The 21,379-nt window shown below is 49.0% G+C and overlaps 1 long non-coding RNA gene across 1 annotated transcript in view; it reads left to right on the top strand.

Moving 5' to 3' along the window:
• LOC139038987 (uncharacterized) overlaps positions 1 to 21,379 on the top strand; it is a 68,807-nt gene extending 47,428 nt beyond the window's left edge. The window contains exon 2 of the long non-coding RNA XR_011492084.1: positions 18,678 to 21,379. This is a non-coding gene — a long non-coding RNA (uncharacterized lncRNA). The remainder of the gene's footprint in view (positions 1 to 18,677) is intronic.

Below are 21,379 nucleotides of genomic sequence, written 5' to 3'. Positions count from 1 at the left end.
TTCCCTTGCCCCAGGGACCCTCCTGGTGTCCCTGGTAAGCTGCCACTTTTCCACATGCCTTTTCAACTCTCTCATTAGCAAAAACCCCTTCTTCTTTGCTCCCACTAAACAGATGCAGGGCTGCCTCCCTCCCCTGGAGCATTCACTGGCACTACTGGGGATTGCGTGCCTCTTTCCCCCGTCCCTCTCTGATTTGTGAATTCCAGGGTGTGAGGAGCTGGTCCCATTCTCCTCTACCTCTAACAGGGCGTGGCCTGCACAGCTACTGAAGAAAGGCTGTTAGAATGAATAGACCAGTGTTCACTAAGCATTTGCTGGGAATCCACAGTATCAGAGTCTTCACAGCAGACTGCGGCCCAAGCAGTGTCATAGCCCCACTTTACAGATGTGGCAGTGAAGGGTGTAGAGAAGCCGCAGGCCAGTCTCAGGGCTTGCCAGATCGGAACTGGGCAGCTAGGCTCCAGAGTGCGTGTTCTCACTGCCGTTCTCATAGGAAGCAAGGGAGGGGATGAATGAGTTCAGTGCGACTCTCTGAACCGAAGACAGAAAAGGTAAATGTCGCATGGCCTTATGAAACCCGCTGTTAAGGTTTCCAAAAGAAAAACACGATGACTCCAGGAGACCTGGCAGGAGTGGAGGCTATGGGGGGATAACAGCCCACAGGGTTCAAGGAGAGTTTAATGTAAGTGAAAAATCAGACCAGCCTGTGAACTCCTGGGTGTACTTGAAAAACTGAGGGGCCACAGACAAACAAGGCCCACTCCTCTGTTTGTAGAGCAAAGGGGAAAAAGGCACCAACCTTAACATTTATGGCACGCCTTCTGTATGCTTAATACTGCACCATTGAACTTCATGTATGCTAGTTCACAGAATGAAAACTGCCCCCTGCCCCCCAAAACTTTCTGGCTCCATATATCTTCTCTGAGTAGCTATTATGTGCCAAGCCCTTGAAGCAGATGCCAAGAGAACAAGAACAGATGGAACTCTAGGGGTCTCCAGCCTCGCAGGGGAGACGGAGGAGTATACAATTCTAGCAACGGGCTCAGTGTAATCAGAGAGAGACACCCAGGAGTACCGAGGGGACCTAACTCTGCCTGGAGACGTGGATTTCCAGGGAGCAATGACTGACCTGGGTTCTGAAGGATGAATAGAGGTTTACCAGGTGGACGAGGCTGGGAAGTGCTTCCAGATAAAAGGCACAGGTGGTGCCAAGGCGCAGAGGCAGGAATGTCAGGAGCTATCAGTACTTCACTGCAGAGGAATAGCAGGTGGGGTTGCAGGGAGGGTTCAAAAGGCATGCCGTGGAGACTGACTTTCTCCTGGGAGGTGGTGGGAATAGGGTGAAGCGATTTAATCAGGTGGTAGTTTAAAAACGAGATGGTGTTTGCATGATGGTAGTATGGAGAAAGCGAAGAGAGGCACAGCTGGGGGTGGGACTAGCAAGGAGGCTCTTACCTGGTCCATGTGGAAAGTAATATGAGTCTGGGCTGAGGACGCACCCAGGGGAGAAGAACAGAGAACCAAGACCAGGAAGTCTAGGTCTTGAAATGCTAGAATCTACATGAAACACCTATTTCTTGAAAAGCTTAGTTATTAGGATCTTCATTTGAGGAGGTTGCACAGAGCAGTAGTAGCCTGGCCTGTATCCGGGGAGTGCTCACACACACACGCACACACACACGCACACACATGCACACGCACGCACACACATGTACGCACACACACTGCAGGTAAATAATAGAAGGAAAACACCCAGCAAAGGAACAAGTACACACAGTGACTCCTATGCTTGTCCAGTCTGAAATCAGTGGGTGTGTTGCGTAGGATGGAAAGAGGCAGGGGAGTGTTAAGTTGTGGACAGGGGAGGAGTGAGACGAACTGAATGCCAGGTAACAAATTTCCCCCAAAGTTAGTAGCTTAAAGCAGCAAGTCCTTTTTATTAGGGTGTATTTGATCTACAATGGTTCAGGCGCAGAGCCAAGTGACTCAGTTTTTTATATATACATATACACTCTTTCGGGTTCTTTTCTAAGATATCAGATATCACTCATGTGCTACACAGTAGGTCCTGTATGTCTATTTTATGCATAGTAGTTTGTTTCTGTTAATCCCAAACTCCCAATTTACCCCCCATCTCTTCATCCTTTGGTAACCCTGTTTGCTTTCTGTGTCAAAGGAGCAAGTATTTATCTCACAGAATTTGGGAGTGGTTTGGCTGGAGGGTTGCAGCTCCGGATCTCTCATGAGGCTGTAGCCAGGCTGAGATGGAAGTCTTGAGTGGGGCTGGACCCGATTTTGAGATGCTGAACTCATTTGGCTTTGGGTGGGAGGTCCTGGTTCCTCACCACAAGGACATTTCCGTTGGGCAGCTTGAGTGTGCATGACATGCAACTTGCTTCCCATGGGGAGTGAGCCCAGAGAACACTGGGGGGACCAGAAAGGTCTACGTGACCTGGTTGTCCCCACGATGCCCCAGGGGTCATGCAGCCCTGCACTGCTCCTGGGGGAGGGGCTCCTCAGGGTGTGGGTGCGGGAGGGCAGGGTTGTTGGGGGCCATCTAGGAGACACAGGTGTGCCTGGAGCTAACTGAGGGCAGAGCAGGTATGGAGGAAACGGAGCAAGGCTTGGAGAAGATGCTGATTAACAGACAGTCATCCCGCCTGCATTCTACCATGAGCATCATCTGTGGAGTGAGGCTCATCACCCAAATGCTGGCGGGCGGTCGGGAAAGTCATTGGAGAAAACATGCTTTTTGGCACCTGCAGGGCACTCTAGTATGGTGCTGTGTAAAGTGACTGTGCAAGCAGAAGAGATCCCTGTGAAGGTCTGGGTTTCTTCTGGAAGGGAGGCTTAGACTTGCTGAGTCTAGGAGGACCTCACTGAAGACACTCAACCCTTTATTTCTGTGGCTGCGGAAATCCCATAAATGCCATTTACTTATCAGCTGCTGCTACATCCAGGAGAGGCACCGTCGCAACTCCGCTTCATTTTCTCAATGATGCTGACAAATGGAATCCACAGGTCGCACTTTACAGGAGCGGATGCTGAGGCTCAGGGTGTGTAGAGAACTAGCCCTGAAATGGAGGGAGCTGGCATTGCAAGTCCAGGCCCGCTGGACACCGATGGTGTCTGGGGAAGGGGCTCAGCAGGACTGGCCCCTGTTGTCCATATCTGGGACTGGGATGTCCTCAGGGTCGTTCTGCAGGTCAGCGACAAGGGGAGGGTGAAGGGGGAGCAACAGGGCTTCTCTTAGCTGCACCCCCACCCCCCAAAGCTCTTGGTCCTGAGCGGATGACGGCTCTTCGTGTATGCGTTGCATGTGTGACCAGCCTGCCAGCTGCTGCCATCCCCAAGCTGGGGATTAGGGTGACGAGGCCCACAGGGACCTCTGGAGCTGGCTACGGGCCAGAGCCGCACGGGGCTGGGGCTCCTGGGAGCTGGGTTCCCAGGCCGCTCTGGGAAAAGCATTTGCAGCGGGGCTGCTCCAGGTGCCAGGCGAGACCATCAATCCCTCACTCTTTGGAGCAGCGAGTTTATAAAGTAGCAATTAAACAAGAGCTCTGTAAGTGCTTCTGGGAACTGCCCTGAATGCATTTTCCAAACATAAATAACAGGACCTCCACCGGGCAGAGCCCACGCAGACGGGCAGCCTGGCGGCCGGAAGGGAGCCCGGCGGAGCCTGAGAGCCAGGCCTGCGCCCCGGTGCCCGCTTCGGGTGGGTGGCAAGTCCATTTGTCTTGTCCGCCTGGGTGGCATCGCGGCCTGCCGGGACAGGTCGCCGTGACGGGATGGTGGCGGTGACTGGCTGCTCGCTCGGGGAGGCCGTGATCACTGGCTGTCCCAGAGATGGTGAAGACGAGAGAGCAGAGTTGACAGCAGTGATGGCGTTTATCCTGTGAGCCTTTACTCTGGGCCAAGAGCCCACACATCCATGTTATTGGGAGGTCTGGAGACTCGTCCAAGGTGACGGCATGTCCCAGAGGAGGATCTTCAGCATCTCACGTTAACCAGTCTCGTGACACGCAGGGTGCTGTTCTGAGAAGCCAACACTCTTATTATCATGTTTTGCAGAAGAGAAACTGAGGCAGGGGGAAGCCCCTGCTCTGAACCCCGCACTGTGCTGCCATGGAGCCTGGGACCTGAGCCCCGACCCCAGGCGCCCCTCCATCTTCTCAGTTCAGGTGTAGTTACTGTCGCCTGTCTGTCCCCCAACCTGGAGTGGTCCAGAGAACAGTTCTGGCCACGCCCACCCTGCCCGCCCCCTTCCCCTCGGTGCCGCCCCCTGCGCATGCTGCGGTCCCGGGGGCCGGCCCCCCAGCGAGGTGGGGAGCCCCTGGGCTGCTCTCACAACCTCGCACCCGTGCTCAGGCTGGCCTGTCCTCCTGGGTTCTCTTTCCTCACTTGTCCATCTCAGAATTAAAAAACACTGAGGGATGTGAAGTCACCAGATGGGTTACTCTCTGAGTATTTCCTGACCATCCGTCCCACCCCACCCCCACCATCCGGCTGAACTGGGCACTCCTCCTCTGGGAACACCTCCATCAGAATGCACAGCAGAGTCTCATTCTTGCTTCTTCTCTAGTCTGTGCTGGTACTGCTGAGTGGGTAGGTGGAGCCATTTTGCAGAGAGGAAACATCATGTCTGATCCTGGGTTCCTGAAGGCTATTCTCACCCCGTCGGAGCAGTGGGCTAGTAAGATGATTGATCTGAATGAGAACTGACTTTGGCTCTGCCACTGACTTGCTGTGTGACCTTAGCCAAGTCACTTCATGTCTCTGAGCCTCGGTATTCTCATCTGTAAAACAGGAGCAATTATATCCTCCTAGAGCCAGACATCCTGGAATGTGAAATCAGAAGAATCACTATGAACAAAGCTAGTGGAGGAGATGGAATTCCAGTTGAGCTATTTCAGTTCCTAAAAGATGATGCTGTTAAAGTGCTGCACTCAATATGCCAGCAAATTTGGAAAACTCAGCAGTGGCCACAGGACTGGAAAAGGTCAGTTTTCATTCCAATCCCAAAGAAAGGCAATGCCAAAGAATGTTCAAACTACTGCACAATTGCACTCACCTCACACAGTAGCAAAGTAATGCTCAAAATTCTCCAAGCCAGGCTTCAATAGTACATGAACTGTGAACTTCCAGATGTTCAAGCTGGATTTAGAAAAGGCAAGGGACCAGAGATCAAATTACCAACATCCGTTGGATAATAGAAAAAGCAAAAGAGTTCCAGAAAAACATCTACTTCTGTTTTATTGACTATGCCAAAGTCTTTGGCTGTGTGGATCACAACACACTGTGGAAAATTCTTAAAGAGATGGGAATACCAGAACACCTTACCTGCCTCCTGAGAAATCTGTATGCAGATCAAGAAGCAACAGTTAGAACTGGACATGGAACAAGAGACTGGTTCCAAATGGGGAAAGGAGTATGTCAAGGCTGTGTATTGTCACCCTGCTTATTTAACTTATATGCAGAGTACATCATGAGAAACGGTGGGCTGGAGGAAGCACAAGCTGAAATCAAGATTGCCAGGAGAAATATCAATAACCAGACATCACCCTTATGGCAGAAAGAGAAGAAGAACTAAAGAGCCTCTTGATGAAAGTGAAAGAGAAGAGTGAAAAATTTGGCTTAAAATTCAACATTCAGAAAACTAAGATCATGGCATCCAGTCCCATCACTTCATGGCAAATAGATGGAGAAACAGTGGAAACAGTGACAGACTTTATTTTTGGGGGTTCCCAAATCACTGCAGATGGTAACTGCAGCCACGAAACTAAAAGACTCTTGCTCCTCAGAAGAAAAGCCATGACCAACCTTTACAGCATATTAAAAAGCAGAGACGTTACTTTGCCAACAAAGGTCTGTCTAGTCAAGGCTATGGTTTTTCCAGTAGTCATGTATGGGTGTGAGAGTTGGACTATAAAGAAAGCTGAGCACTGAAGAACTGATGCTTTTGAACTGTGGTGTTGGAGAAGACTCCTGAGAGTCCCTTGGACTGTAAGGAGATCACACCAGTCCATCCTAAAGGAAATCAGTCCTGAATATTCAGTGAAAGGGCTGATGCTGAAGCTGAAGGTCCAATACTTTGGCCACCTGATGGGAAGAACTGACTCACTGGAAAAGACCCTGATGCTGGGAAAGATTGAAGGCAGGAGGAGAAGGGGACGACAGAGGATGAGATGGTTGGATGGCATCACCGACTCAATGGACATGAGCTTGAGCAAACTCTGGGAGTTGGTGATGGACAGGGGAGCCTGGCGTGCTGCAGTCCATGGGGTTGAAAAAAGTCGGACATGACTGAGTCACTGAACTGAACTGAACTGATATCTTCCTGAAAGGGTTCTTTGGAGGTCTAAACAAGATACAGAAAGCAAAAGCACCCAGCACATGATGGGTGCTTAATAAACATTAGTTTCCCTCCTCTTTCCCTTTCCCTGCAGAGGCTGGGGGTAATCAGGGGGGGCAGCATGACAGCCCTTTGCAGTGCACGTCTTGCAGGCTTACAGTTTTTCCTCCACTTCACCACGGTGGGATTCCTTACTTTCTGCACAAGATCAGGACCACAGTGGGCTCCTTTCTCTGCTTCTTCTGGGGTGATGACGCTGATTTCACCACCAGCACACTGTCATGTTCCAACTAAATGCAGCATTTCTTGAATGCTGTCTTCCCCGCAGTCCCACAGCAGAAGATCCCGTCGTAAAGAGCCCGTCAAGAATCCGGCCCCTGTTCATTCCTGAGCTGGGAGTCAGTGATTTCCCTGTCTCAGACGCCATCGGAGTTGCCAGTGATTAAGAAACTCATATATTTTCACACTCATTAAAAGAAACATGATGTTCAAGATTCCAAGAAAAGCCATCCTTGTTTGTAGACCCTGTAATATATTGGGAACGCCTCTTAATTGGCTTCTAGGACTCGGTGTCAGAAGTCAGACCCAAGTTTGTTTATTGACACAAGGAAAAAAATAAAACGTCGTATAATTAGTTGAGTGACTGCCTCTAAATTCAGTAACTCCCATCGGTATGTGGCCTTGTCAGGGTTTAAGATTCCATTTCGGGTTATGAAAGAGGCCGGGTCCTAGGTAGTCCAGACGCGGGCCGCCCTGCATCATAGCTATTGTACAAATGGGCTCAGTGTGCTGTTTGTGTTAAGATGGAAAACTTTTACATGTTTGATTTTTATGCAAGTCAATTAACTTGTTTTTTATAACTGTAAGGGCTTGCTTTGCAAATAAGATTACTTACCACTATAAATTATGGGAACATAGGGGCCTATTCAGACAAAATGCTACACACCCCTGAGCCGTGCACCAGGCTGCATGCTGGCCTTCTGCAGAGGGGACGGCCGAGGCGAGCGGAGAAGGGTAGGAGGACCGAGGGGGTTATTTTAGTGCATCCTCAGGGGCCTTCCAGGAGGAATGCAAGGGGCCTGGGGGGGCCTGGGGGTGGGGACCGGGGACTGAACCAGAATGCCCTTCTCTGTGAAGCTCACCTCCTACCCCAACTCGCCCAGGTTGCGCAGAGCGGGCCAAGGCCTTGCCTTACATGGCAACGGAGGAATCTGCTTTGAGCAGGCTTTTTGTTTTGGGGGGTTTGCCGCTTGGTGACAGCACACCCCCCTGAAATCTGAAGTCTGGGGTAAGGCCGAGGCCGGGCTTTCTCCTGCCTGTCGTCCGTCCGCCTTTCTGCTGCGACAGCGCCGTGCCCATCCTGGCACCCCCTCCCACAGGGCGAATGGAAGGGGCGAGGGCAGAGTGGAGGGAGCAGGGGGCATTCCTGCCAGCTCTGTGGTGGGGAGGGGCCCAGGCGGAGAGAGAAGGAGCGCCTTGGTTTGGTGGAGGGCCCTGTGGGCCTCCGGGAGAGCCCGAGGAAGTGGAGGAGGGCTTCCGGCTCTCAGGCTCCCTGAGCGTGGACGGTTCCCTCCGGTTCCGGGTCCCGGGTCTTTTCTCACCCGGGACGGGAACAGCATGCCTTCCGGGGCAGGGGCAGGACAGGGGATTCTCCACAGGGGCCATTCTGCCCCGTCCAGCCCCGTGGGCATTTGGCAACGGCTGGAGGCATTGTAGTCGCTGCCGCCCAGGCGGGTACTGGCATCCAGGAGGGAGAGGCCAGGAACGCTGCCAGCCGTGCTGCAGGGCCCAGGACAGCCCCGCAGCAATTAATGACAGTAGTCCTAACAGAAATTAGGGTGATCATATTCCTATTCAATCCTGAAGGAAATCAATCCTGAATATTCATTGGAAGGACTGATGCTGAAGCTGAAGGTCCGATACTGTGGTCACCTGATGGGAACAACTGATTCATTGGAAAAGACCCTGATGCTGGGGAAGATTGAGGGCAGGAGGAGAAGGCAAGGACAGAGGATGAGACGGTTGGCTGGCATCATTGACTCAATGGACAGGAGTCTGAGCAAACTCCGGGAGTTGGTGATGGACAGGGAAGCTTGGCGTGCTGCAGTCCGTGGGAGCTCAAGGAGTTGAACATGACTGAGTGACTGAACAGCAAATTCCTATTCTGCTGAGAAAGAAACTAGGGCTTAAAAGTATGAAGTCACTTGTCTAAAATCACACAGATAAATCTCCAAGTGCTGGACTCCTCTCACATATTTGTGGGAGGAATCAGGATACATATGATGTTCTCATGAAACAAAGTCAAATGTCATACTGTCAGGCTTGACTTCACCTAATTTGCAAATACTTCCCAAAGGGAGTCCTTCCTTCTTAAGGTAATTGCACTTTCTTCCACACACCTTGAATACTTTGTAGCCACTCTTTTTGGGTCATAGGTCATGGCCTCCATGTCTGTCACCTCTATTGAATTGGGGTCTCTTTGAGGGTAAGGACCATATCTTAATCTTCTTGACAGATCTCTGTGAGCTTCAGTTTCCTTTTCCAGAAAATGAGAACAATGGCTCCCACCTTGCCAGGTAGGCCTCCATTCAATGTTTGTGGGACACCTGGATGAAGCAATGATGTTGACTTTCCTTTATGCCCTAGTCTCTGTGACACCTCCCCCCCCCCAACACCCCCCGCCTCTTTCCCCTTCCTCCTCACTTGCTTGATGTCACATTTGGGTGCCAAGAGCCAGAGAAAGCAAAAGCTCTGTGGAGACTGTGAGAAGCATCATTGTGCTCTGAGGGTTTTATCTTGTTTTTGAAAATGTGGTTTATTGGAACACTGAGGATCAATGGTATCAAAGGCGACTGGCCTTCGAGAATTCAGTTTTCACAAGTAGGAACCGATGGTGAGATTTAAACTTGTGAATAAATTTCTGCTGTGGCTCTTTAGATCATCAACAAATCAAATGTCCCTAAAAGAGATGAGAATTTAGGTGGCCACTTGGCAACCCCACAGAGCTCTGAGTGCCCAACATTGGCAGATGGCAAGATTCACATCCAGCCCATATGTGCTCCCCACTGAGCCACTCACAAAGTATGTCCACTCAATGGAGGCCTTGGAAACTCCTTAGACATCTTGGCCTTTACTCTGTTCAAGTCTGAGTCTGGCATCATTATGCAATCAGTTCTATTCTATGTGTTGTGGGGTCAGAGTGTAAGTGACAAGGGCTTTGTTCACTAAATCATTAGTGGTTTTGAGGACACATCACTCATTCATTCATTCATTCATTCATTTGACAAACATTTTTTAGTGTATTCTGTGCAAACAGCTGTGAGCCTCGGTTTTCTCTTCTATATAATAGGAATAGAAAATCTCACTTCGTAAGCCTCAGTGTACAATTTCAGGCTTATGGCAGCTACCCAGCAAATGACAGTTATTCTTATTGGATTCCAGAAAGCTGTGAATCTTCACAGTTATCAGTTAAGGCATAAAAGATATTTATATAAATGTATTCAGTGACGTACAAATGAGTATCAACATGTGGAGGACTCCAAACACTACCCCTGTATGATCTTAGAAGGCTCCACAGAGGAGGTCGGGCATAAGTCTTAAGTAAGAAACAGCCCAGATCTTAGAGCTAGAATTAAGATTCAGTAAGAAAGGTTGTTGGTAAGATCTCTCTGCCTCCAGCCTGGCACAGTACAATTATTGTTATTTTCTCATTTTCGAGTTGAAGAAGCTAGAAGTAAATGAGATGAAGAATCTTATGCCCCAAAGTTAAGATACTACCAATATGTTATTTTCACAAATGAGGTAACTGAGGCAGAGAAAAAAATAACGCTCCCCCAGTGACACAGACCTCAAATGGGACTGAGGTAGCCTGACTTCAGAGACTAGGATTGTAACCCCTGGACTCACTGGGAACAGGGGCTCATAGGAAGAACACTGGGTTTGGAGTCAGACCAGCTTAGATTCTAATCTCTGCTCTGGCGAGTACTATCTCGTCAATCTGGGAAAGGCAATTAACCTTCTGGGCTCTGGCTTCCTTATTTGGGAATTGGAAATGATGATATCTACCCTGTAGGACCCTCATAGTATAATAAACAGATATGTGACGAGTTTTGCATAGCTCCTTAGATAGAGTGGGATTTCCCTAGTGGTCCAGTGGCTAAGACTTCACACTTCTAATGCAGGAGGACCGGGTTTGATCCCTGGGTCAGGAAGACCCCTTGGAGAAGGTAATGGCTATCCACTCCAATATTCTATGGGCTTTGCTGGTGTCTTGGATGGTAAAGAATCTGCCTGCAGTGCAAGAGACCTGGGTTCAATCTCTGGGTCAGGAAGATCCCCTAGAGTAGGAAATGGCAACCCACTCCAGTATTCTTGTCTGGAAAATTCCATGGACAGAGGAGCCTGGTGGGTTACAGTCCATGGGGTTACAAAGAGTTGGACACGACTGAGCGACTAACACTTCATGACTTACAGTAAATTATATCTCATACTGTCATAAACTCTTAAAGTTTACAAGGACTTTCGCAAACATGACTGCATGGAATTTTCTCAGATGCCCAATGAGGTATACAGGGGAGAGATTTTTATCTCCCTTCTGTGAATGAGGAAAGTGATCCAGAGAGGCAGAGAAACGTAAAGGGAACTGTTTTAAATTCTCCCAGCTGTTTATATCAGCTAAGCAACACAGATATTCCAGCATTACATTATCTTGAAGGGTATAAAGGATTGCTCCCATTTTTCTGGATGAGCAGCTGAGGCTCACGGAAATGATGTCACTTACAGTGTCTATAGAACCAATCACAAGGAGGACGGAGATTTACACCGAGGTTTTGTGTGGACCCCAGGCATGCCTATGGTGGAGTGATTTGCTTCTGGGTCACAAGGCAGAGAAGGAACGGCCAAGAAAGACTCCCACCTTGGTCCCCAGCTCCAACTCTCTCCCTCCTTCACCTTACTGCATGGATTAAGCCCACAAATGAGATGGATTCCAAATTCTAAGCAAACATTGGCTTATGCAAAAGGTTAGAAAACCAGAACCTCAGAGATAAGAATATCACCTTCCTTGATTAAACATAGGAAATCTGCCCATTATGGATAAGATTTGCTGTCTACAGGAAACCTTCCCAGACATAAACCGTTCCTATCTTCCAGCCAAAGTGATTTGGAGATGGCTTAACTAAAGAGACTTAAGCTGACCCACCTACAAGGTAATCAATGAAAAGGGACACTGACTTTGGGAAATGTAGTCTGCCATTAAAATCTTTGAGAATGATGGGTGTGGCCCTAAGTTCTGTGTGACCGGAAGGTCTATATGGATTGTGGGAAAGAGGGTGACCTGGTGCCAATGAGATAGGTATCAAGTTTGGGTTTCTCCACTCTTGGTGAATCACTCAATTTCTTTATGTATAATGGTGATAGTGATTTTTTTTTTTTTTTTGCCACCACAGGATTATTTGAGACTCTGAAAACATAATGGATGGTGAAACTGCATTGTATAATATCTCTGACATTTTTTTCTTGGGGGAAGAATCGTGGAGAATAGTAAAAGAATTGGAGAGTACAGATATCTCTCTGTATCATTATTATACTCCAGAGAAGAGAGGTACCACTTGGTCTTGAGAAAAGAGCAATGCATCCTTGTGCTTATGATGTGTTTCACCAGATCCAGCTTTATAAACATGATGATGATGATGATGACAGAGTACTTGACTGTTCACAACACACTTCCACATACAGTTATCATTTTCAATTCCCTGAGCTGACCATGCAGCTCTCTTACTTTCTGACCGTTCTACAATGCTGCTACTGCTGCCTGAAATATTTCTCCCTTTTCTTTGCTGGACTATTTATCCTTCAATATCAATTTAGGGATCTTGTTCTTAGGGAAATAGTTTCTGGCCTATTCTACTCCCAACCTGGGTGAAGAGCCTTTTTGAGTGCTTTTTGATCCCATCACTCATGTTGGAACTGCCTATTATTTGCCTATAGCTCCCCATCCTCTTTCCATGACAGCTGATATTGACCTTTGTTCATCTTAGGACTCCCACACCTCCTAGAACAGGAGTAGACACATGAAGAGTGGTAATGTATATCGCTGTAGATATGAATGAATAGAGGAGTTTGACTTTCATGATAATCACATCAGGAAGGTAAGGAGGGCTGGAAGACACCTGAGAAGTGGTCCAAGCCAATTCTCTATGTCAGATGGAGGAACCAAAACCTGCAAGTTAGAGTCCTGAAGGCACTCTGCCTATTAGTGGCAGAGGCACATTAGACACGGCCCTTTGACTGGTTCACAACTGTTCTTTCTATTTGTTCTGAGTCTGGTCTCCAAGCAACCTCGGGATGATGTTAGACATTTAGGTACCTTGTTCTTGGGCTGGGAACCCTCCAGACAGTAATCAAGGTTATGTAATGAAAAGGACACTGGGGCTATCCTTGACCCCTCCCCTCTCTGTTCTCTCTGGAGCCAATCAATCACCAAGACCTGTCAATTTTACCTCCCAAGAATTTCTTGCATCAACCGCCTCCTCTCCATCCTAATCTTTCTATGACAAAAGACTACTCGATCTTGAGCCCAGACATTGCCAAGTTTTCTAATTGGCCTCTTCTTCTGATCCACCCTCTACATGATATACAGAACCCTTCCTTGGCTTCCAGTGAACCCTTCTGTGATGGTACATGAGAGTCCGTGCCACGTGAACCCTTCAGTGGCTCCCAGTGACTTTGGAGAGAGTCCAAATTCCTGCATGTGGATTCCAAGGCCCTCTATTGTGTGGCCCCTGACTTTCACCAGAGTTTTAATTTTCCCATCATTCTCAGGGACACTCTATGTAACCCTGATCTGTATAAGGTTCCCACTTTACACCGAGCTATTTCAGATCCCCAGGCCTGTGGTCGTGCCATTCCCCCTACCAGGAATGCCTCATCCTTTCCCCTTTGCCCCCCTGTTTCGCTGACTTGCTCTTATTCATCCTTTGACTTGTTGAAGCTCCCGGACTGGACTGAGAACTCACACAACAATATTTGCCCACCTTACGGTCAGAAACCAGTCTTGCTGCCTCTCTATATCTCCAGCACCTGGCTTAGCAGGTACACTGCAAATTATGTACCTCAGCCTGCCTGCAAGAGTTAAGATCGGAGTTTCAATCCTATCTTCATACAGCTGTGTGACCTTGAGCATATCATTTCCCTCTTTGGACTTCGGTAGTAACGGCCATGTGTGCTGGGCTGAGCTTAGTCGCTCAGCTGCATCCGACTCTCTGAGACCCCATGGACTGTAGCCCGCCAGGCACCTCTGTCCGTGCGGATTCTCCAGGCAAGAATACCAGAGTGGGTTGCCATGCCCTTCTCCAGGGGATCTACCCAACCCAGGGATCAAACCCAGGTCTCCCACCTTGCAGGCAGATTCTTTGCCATCTGAGCCACCAGGTAGACCTGATATAAGGTTTAATTTCCTCCACTGTGAAATGGACCTAATCTTTAAGGTCCCTTCAAATTCTAAATGACACGCTTGCCACATCAATTCCGCAGGCATAGTATTATGACATTAAACAGTAGTATCTAAATGGTGTCCAGGATCAGCGGTAGCATGATGGCCAAGGAATCAGACTCGACCTCAGATGAAGAGGTTGTGAACAACTGATTGGTATTATCTTACAGATTCAGTTTCCTGGTCTCAAAAAATGGCAGTAATAAAAGGCCTACCTCAGGTAGATGGGAGGACGGAGGGAGACGCTGTGTGTGATGTGGTATGTGGCCCCTTGCACGCAGGGTAACTGTAGAGGATGGCGCTGAGCAACCTACCTCACTTTACAGGGTATCACAAGAGCCGTGAGGTCCAGCGTCTGAGATGTGGAGCAAGGTATGCATTCTGTAATTCCAGACTTGAACGGACGAGGCTCAGATTTTTCATCCAGGGACCTCATCAGCCCAGAAGGCTGGAAATAGCAAGCCTCCCTTAATTATAATCTGCCACAGGGGCTGAAGACTCCAAGTAGCCTCACCAGCACCCTTGCCTGGGGAAGGCTCATCTAGGGGTTTGGGTTCTTTTGCTCTGTCTCCATCCTAGACAGAGGGCTGTTTTATTTGCTTGTTTTTAAAGTGGAGGTTCTCTAACCGTGTCCCCTTTGCTTCCTCCCTTGGGAAAATGTCCCACTGCCTTTTGGGTGAGGCTAGCTGAGCCCTCCGAATGAGTTAGATCTGACCAGTCTTGATCAGCAAGATAAGGGGATGGGAGAAACAGCAACTATGCCACCTCCGCATTGCTGCTGGGGTGTGTTGCCATGGCTACCAAAGGCAGGGAAGCAAAAGAAGCGGAAGAAAAACAAAAGCCATAATATGTGTATACGTATGTGTCTGTGTGTGACTGCTTGCACATGTATGCAAAAGAGCTGGAGAAAAGGGGAAGGTTAGTCATTTTGGTAGTGAACAGACATTTTAACAACTGGATTGAAATTGTCCAAGGTGCATGAGCATTCCCATTCCCTGTGTGAAGTCACCCCCCTCATGATGCCACATGGTCAGAACAGGCCCCGGATCTGCCTTCTCACTGTGTAACCTTCGGTTGCTCCTGTGTGTCCCAGTGCTCACATCTGGAGGCAGTGGTACCAGCCCTTCCCTTAGGGATGGGGATGGTTGGTACAGGCTGTGACACGCGGTGAGTGCCTAAGATGACTGCTGCTGGCACTGAGTTTTCTCAGGGATAGACAGTGGGGAAGGAAAGAGTTTTTAATTCACTGTGAGTGCACAACCCCTGCCATGAGTTGGGGAACCACATTACCATGGCTTCACTGCTTCTGGGGATGGGGAAAGACTGGCAGGATTGCAGACAGTCGCTTCCTGCATAGCCCCATAGTTGGTAAAGACTCCTCCTGCAATGCAGGAGACCCTGGTTCGATTCCTGGGTTGGGAAGATCTGCTGGAGAAGGGAGAGGCTACCCACTCCAGTGTTCTGGCCTAGAGAATTCCATGGACTGTATAGTCCATGGGGTCACAAAGAGTTGGACACGACTGAGCAACTTTCACTTTCAAATCACTTAGTCGTGTCCAACTCTTTGCAAACCCCATGGACTGTAGCCTGCCAGGCTCGTCTGTCCATGGAATTCTTCAAGCCAGAATACTGGAGTGGGTAGCCATTTCCTTCTCCGGGGATCTTCCTGACCCAGGGATCAAGCCCAGGTCTCCAGTGTTGTGGGCAGATTCTTTACCGTCTGAGCCACCAGCTTCTCCAAGTGGGCTGCCCATCTGGAGCTCTGACACTCTAAACCTTAAGCTCTTTCTGCTCATCGTGTTCACCTGACTGAGATGCTGGGCTGACTTTCCCAACCTGGGGAAGCTCATGCCTCTGGAGACATTCGGAGGAGGAGCAGTCGTGGCTGGTCTCTGAGACCCAGCCTGTGCCTGGCAGGGAGGAAGGCACGCAGCTCTCAGGGCTCTGGAGACCCTAGAAGGGTCTCCCTGACATTGTGGGTGAAGAGGTCTAACTACTGACTGACTGCTTCGTTCAGGAACTCAGAAAAAAGATAATTATGTCGAGTGTTTTAAAAAGGGATTTGTGTGGTATATATAGTCAATGGAATATTACTCAGCTATAAAAAGGAACACATTTGAGTTAGTTTTATTGAGGTGGATGATCCTAGAACCTATCACACAGTGTGAAGTGAGTCAGAAAGAGAAAGATAAATACCATACTCTAACACATGTAGACAAAATCTAGAAAAATGGTACTGAAGAATTTATTTACAGGGCAACAGTGGAGAAACAGACAGAGAATAGGCATATGGACCTGGGGAGAGGGGAGGAGGGGGTGAGATGTATGGAAAAAGTAACATGGAAACTTACATTACCATATGTAAAATAGATAGCCAATGGGAATTTTCTGTATGGCTCAGGAAACTCAAACAGGGGCTCTGTATCAATCTAAAGGGGTGGGACGGGGAAGGGAGATGGGAGGGAGGTTCGAAAGGGAGGGGACATATGTATACCTATGGCTGATTCATGCTGAGGTTTGACAGAAAACAGCAAAATTCTCTAAAGCAATTATCCTTCAATAAAAAATAAATTAACTTTAAAAAGCGATTTGAATATTGGGAGGATGGTAATATGGCTTATCATGGGTGTCACTAGATTCTAGTCCCAGCTCCAGTGTTAATCAGCTTTGTTACTTTGGGCAAGCCTCTGCACCTCTCTGGACCTCAGTTTCCCCATCTCTAATGTGAAAGGCCTGGAACAATGGCAGTCACTTGGTTTCTCTAATATCCCTGCCATGCTGGTCTTCTGCGACTCTGACCTCAGTTGCTCCTGGTTAAATAGGCTTCTGTTCCTCACGGTTGGATCTTCTGTCAAGTCTGCCCCTCACAAGACAGCAGCATTTGCAGAACAACATCCCTATCTGGTGTTCACAGGCTTTTCCAGTGAGATGCCAGTAATCTCCAGGGTTATCTCTCCCTGTTTTCCTTCTCTGTCTGGGTGGGGACAGGCTGAGTGCTCTTTGGAGAAGCACATATTAATAACAGAGACTTGTGTTTGCTCAGGGTTTTAGAGCTTACGAAGGTATTAATATTATCAGTCACACAGCTGGGATGGGGTAAAAAGCTTAGCTTCAACTTCAAAGTCTCTACTTTTAACAACCCACATTACCTATGTCTTCAAAAGATCTCCTTAAGTTGAAGTTGGAATTAACCGATGTTCATTAAACAAACCAACACATTCTGTTTGGATCTGATTTTAAAAGAAAAAGCCAGAACCCCTTCTCATATCCAGTTACTCATTCACCATATATTTATCAGATGCTTAATATGCGCCAAGCACTCTTTTGGAAAACATGGTTAGAAGGTAGAGTCAAATACAGCAGTTGCCCTCCAAGGGCTTCAAAATCCAGAGGAGCCACGTATGGGTCCATCCCAGCTTAAAAGTGCTGGACTAATGAGGTGAGATGCAGTATGCAAAATTGGAAAGAACATGGGTTCGGGAGTCTGAATCCTGGTTTTGCAACATGATTTTGCTACTAACAAAGAGTCCACGGGTAGTTCACCAAATCCCTCTGAACCTATCTGTAGTAATACCACTTAGGATCTCTGCTGGAGTGTAAATGATATAGTGCACATAAAGTGCCTAGGACAGTGCCTGTCACATACAGGCAGTTAATATCAATTTATGCTTATTATTAATCATCAGCACTGTGGGAGGGCAAAGTGTGTCTTGACAATCCCACCCTGGCCGAGGGCTGAGGAGGTGCCATGCGGGTTGTGCCCTGAAGGATGAGTAGGTCTTCCCTAGGGGGGAATCCTGGTTTGGGGTGATGGGGCAAGGGTGGGGCAGGGGGCATTCCAGGTGTACGGAAAGCATCAAAAGGGCTGACAAGTTCAGGCAGCCACAAGTAAGGTGGTGCGGCTGGTTGGTGGGGGTGGGGTGGAGCAGAAGATAATGACAGATTATCGTGGAAGGTAAATTGGGGTCATAGACTGTAAAGGACCTTGGGCGCCATGCTAAGGAAGTTAGCCATGGTTTTACATTACAAGGGAGACTCTGGAAGTTTGCAGTGTGTGCTAGGGAAATAGCGATGCAAGTCTCAGTGTTGAAGATGGGACAAGGCTGGAGGTGAAGAAATAGACTGTGAGGGTGTTCAAAGGCCAAGGCGAGAGACGATAAGGGCCTGAACTATAGCTCACGGGGACGAGAGGGTGCATTGAGAGGTGATTCAAGAGGTGCTGCTGGATACTTTGTTAGAGAGGAGAGGATGCTCACGAGAGGTAGACCAGAGTGATTGTGTCTTTTTTGTTTGTTTTGTTTTGACCATATACTTGGCTGAATGGTGGGGACATAACTTAAGAAGGAGAAAACTTATTGGAAGGTTTAGGAATAATGTTAGGGTTCCGCTTTGAACGTGTGTTTGATGTGGTGGAGTCTGGAAGGCAGGTTCAGAGCTCAGGAGAAGAGTGTGATCCAGGGATGCTGGCCACCCCGGTGTGGTAGTCACTACCCCTTTCTGGCCTCAGTTTCCTCCTTTCCCTGGTGGTGGTCCCAGGTGGACAGACGTGCTCTCCATCCCCTGATTCTGCACGTTGACCCTTGAGGAGGCCTTGGCCCTGCTGGCTGTGAGAGTCTGTCCCAGAAATGAGGTGAGCGTTTCTAGGAGTAAGTCGTGTCTGGGTGATTCCTGCAAATAACTAGAAAAGAGGAATTTCTAGAATTCAAAGAAATTAGGGTGAATTCACCTGGGCTGAGTTCCTGTCTTGGTTTGTATAAAACAAATTTCCTGGTTTCTCAATTTCCCTTCACCCTGATGTAACCCTTTTTCTCTCAACTTTGCCTTTGGCCGCAGGTTTTCCTCCTCACCCACTCTTCGGCCTATAATAACAACAAAAACAACTGGCCCTAAATATGCAGCCTTTTCAGAGAAAAGAGGAACCCACTGATTCTTTCCTCCAGGTGTGGACTGTGCAGAGCTGAAGACTTGGGAAAGGAGCTGGTCGCTGGTTCTGCATGGTAGGACGTTCACCTTTTCTACTGACTCAGAAGGGTGCTGCTCCGGCCCTGAGATTGGCCAGATGGAAGGGGACTGTCATTGACTGGGTTCCTGCACCTCACCTGGAACTACCTGCATGGAACCCACTAGAACACCCCAACACCCCAGAAAGGTGGATATTATGCCCGCTTTAGATATGTGGAAACTGAATCTCAGGAAAGTCAAGTGTCATAACCAAGGCCCACAACTCAGGGCCATAGACCAAGACTCAAACTCAGGCTGGTATTCACTCCCAAATCCAAGGTTCCCTCCCTGCCCCCACATCAAGCTCCTTTCTCAGGCAGAAAGGTTTTTGCCTCCAGGGCAAGGTATTCTTCAAGCCTCAGTTTCCTTATCTTTAAAATGATAATAAAAATTCTGGCTGTGCGCCCCTGTGCGGTCTGAAAGAGATAATGGATGTGAAAGTGGTTTTAAACTGTAAAGCATTAGGTCTGAGTCAGTCATTGTGTAATGTTCTTATTCCCTGGGCAGGGAAAGATCAAGTTTTAACTGTCCAGCAGATAAGACAATCTGGCCGATTTTTAAGGATTTCGGATATGGGGAAAGGTGACTTTTCCACCCATGACTGGTGAGTCTTGAAATTGTCTCCAGGGAATCCTTCATTGCTATCTAGCTCCTGATGGAAACTGTATTTTGGGGGTGGAGCTCCTTTTATTTGAAGTGTCCTCGATTTGGTAAAAGAGTGTATCTGGCAACTTATCCTTCCCCACATCCTCCAGTGAGCAGAGATCTTGGGCGTCAGTAGCCTGGGAGTCGTTGTAATCCCCAGAACTGATAGCGTCATCTGAACAGTCATGGCTCCTGGCTCTGTATCACACATTGGGGCACATTCTTAAATTTTCCCTGGCTCACTATTTAACTGGAGATGGACTTTGAGCTCTGGTATCCTCAGAGCCCCAGACAGAACATGGCTGATACCAGGAAGCTGATCAGTTACCGCTTCTTCATTTATTCAGTGTGATCATTTATCCCTATGTATATAGGGATACGCAACCAGAGATGCCGCCCAGTGAGAGTGCCACACGCCGCCATGCACAGGAGCCCCCGCTCGCCACGGCGAGCGAGAAGCCCGCACGCCCCAGCGAAGATCCGGCGCAGCCAGAAAAAGAGATAAACAAAATTATGTAAAAAAAAACACAACCAACTCCCAATTGTGACATATCCTGTGATGAAAAAAGCCTGAGAGCTGAGGGAGTGTGGGGGGAGGGCCCTGACCTGCCCGCTGCAGGAAGGGGCTCTAAAGGGCAGGGCGGTGGTTAGGGGTGCTGGTAGCAGAGAGAGCATCCCCGGGGCTGAAAGGGCAGCAGCCGAGCTCGGTGTGAGCGAACCCGCGGGACAGACTGTGTGCCTGGGGCCCAGAGGCAGGGGCGGGGGCCTCGGCCTGGGAAGGACTGTGGCCTTTATCCCCGAGAGTGGGGAGAAGCCACTGAGAAGGTTTTAGCAGGGGAGTGACAAGACCACATGTGTGTCTTAAGGTCACTTGGGCAACAGCGTGGAGAATGGATTGGAGCTGGGCGAGCGTGGAATCAGGGAGACTGGCTGGGATTATGAACTCAGAGAGCACGGAACCCCTCTGCGTGCCCCCGGCAGAGAGCTGAGTGCGGTTTGGATCTTGGAGCCACCGCCAGAGAGTGTGCGAGGTCGGCAGAATCACTAAGCTTCCTGTTCCCCCAGGCTCCCACATCTGTAAAATGGGGGAAGGACGACTTCCCTTGCCTGACTAATCTTTCCCCCTTAATTCCACAAGTTGAATACCAGTTGGGAGTCCTTTGCAACGCGGGCTGGGAAGAGGCTGCCAAAACCAGCCACTGCGGGGCCTGTTTGCCTTGGCAGGTGTGGACCACCTGATCGTCCTTACGCCCGTTCCGTAGGCCAGCTGTGTGGCCGCAGACGTGTGCCTAGTCTCTTGAGCCCAGCTCCAAGCAGAGGGAAGTAACAGCAGCCGGATGTCCCGTTACTGATGGAGAAGGAAATGGCAACCCAACTTCTTGCCTGGAGAATCCTGTGGACAGACGAGCCTGGTGGACTGCTGTCCATAGTGTTGCTCAGGGTCGGACATGACGGAAGTGACTTAGCATGTATTCATGCATTGGAGAGGGAAATGGCAACCTGCTCCGGTATTTGTGCCTGGAGAATCCCAGGGACAGAGGAGCCTGGTGGGCCGCCCTCTATGGGGTCGCACAGAGTCGGACACAACTGAAGCGACTTAGCAGCAGCAGCAGCGGTCCTGTTACTGATGGCCCCAGCTCGTCCTGCTGCCAACACCTGGAACGAGCCCCGTGAGCATCCATCCTTTCCTCTACTTCTGTGAGCTTCAGCTCTCCTATCAGTGAAACAAGCCTATGCACATCGATCCTTCCAGGCGACATCTGTGACATGCTGCTATAGGGTAGGCCCTGGGTAGGCTCTGGGGACACAAGATAGACCTATGTCCTTCCCTTGGTTCACATCTCACTGCACATAAAACCATGTGTATGAAAATGCTCTTAAAATTCCAA

The sequence above is a fragment of the Odocoileus virginianus genome, chromosome 17 (genome assembly GCF_023699985.2).
Source record: "Odocoileus virginianus isolate 20LAN1187 ecotype Illinois chromosome 17, Ovbor_1.2, whole genome shotgun sequence".
NCBI classification, from domain to species: domain Eukaryota; kingdom Metazoa; phylum Chordata; class Mammalia; order Artiodactyla; family Cervidae; genus Odocoileus; species Odocoileus virginianus.
The sequence above is the reverse complement of the archived record's forward strand: the minus strand, read 5'-3'. Positions and strand labels throughout refer to the sequence as shown.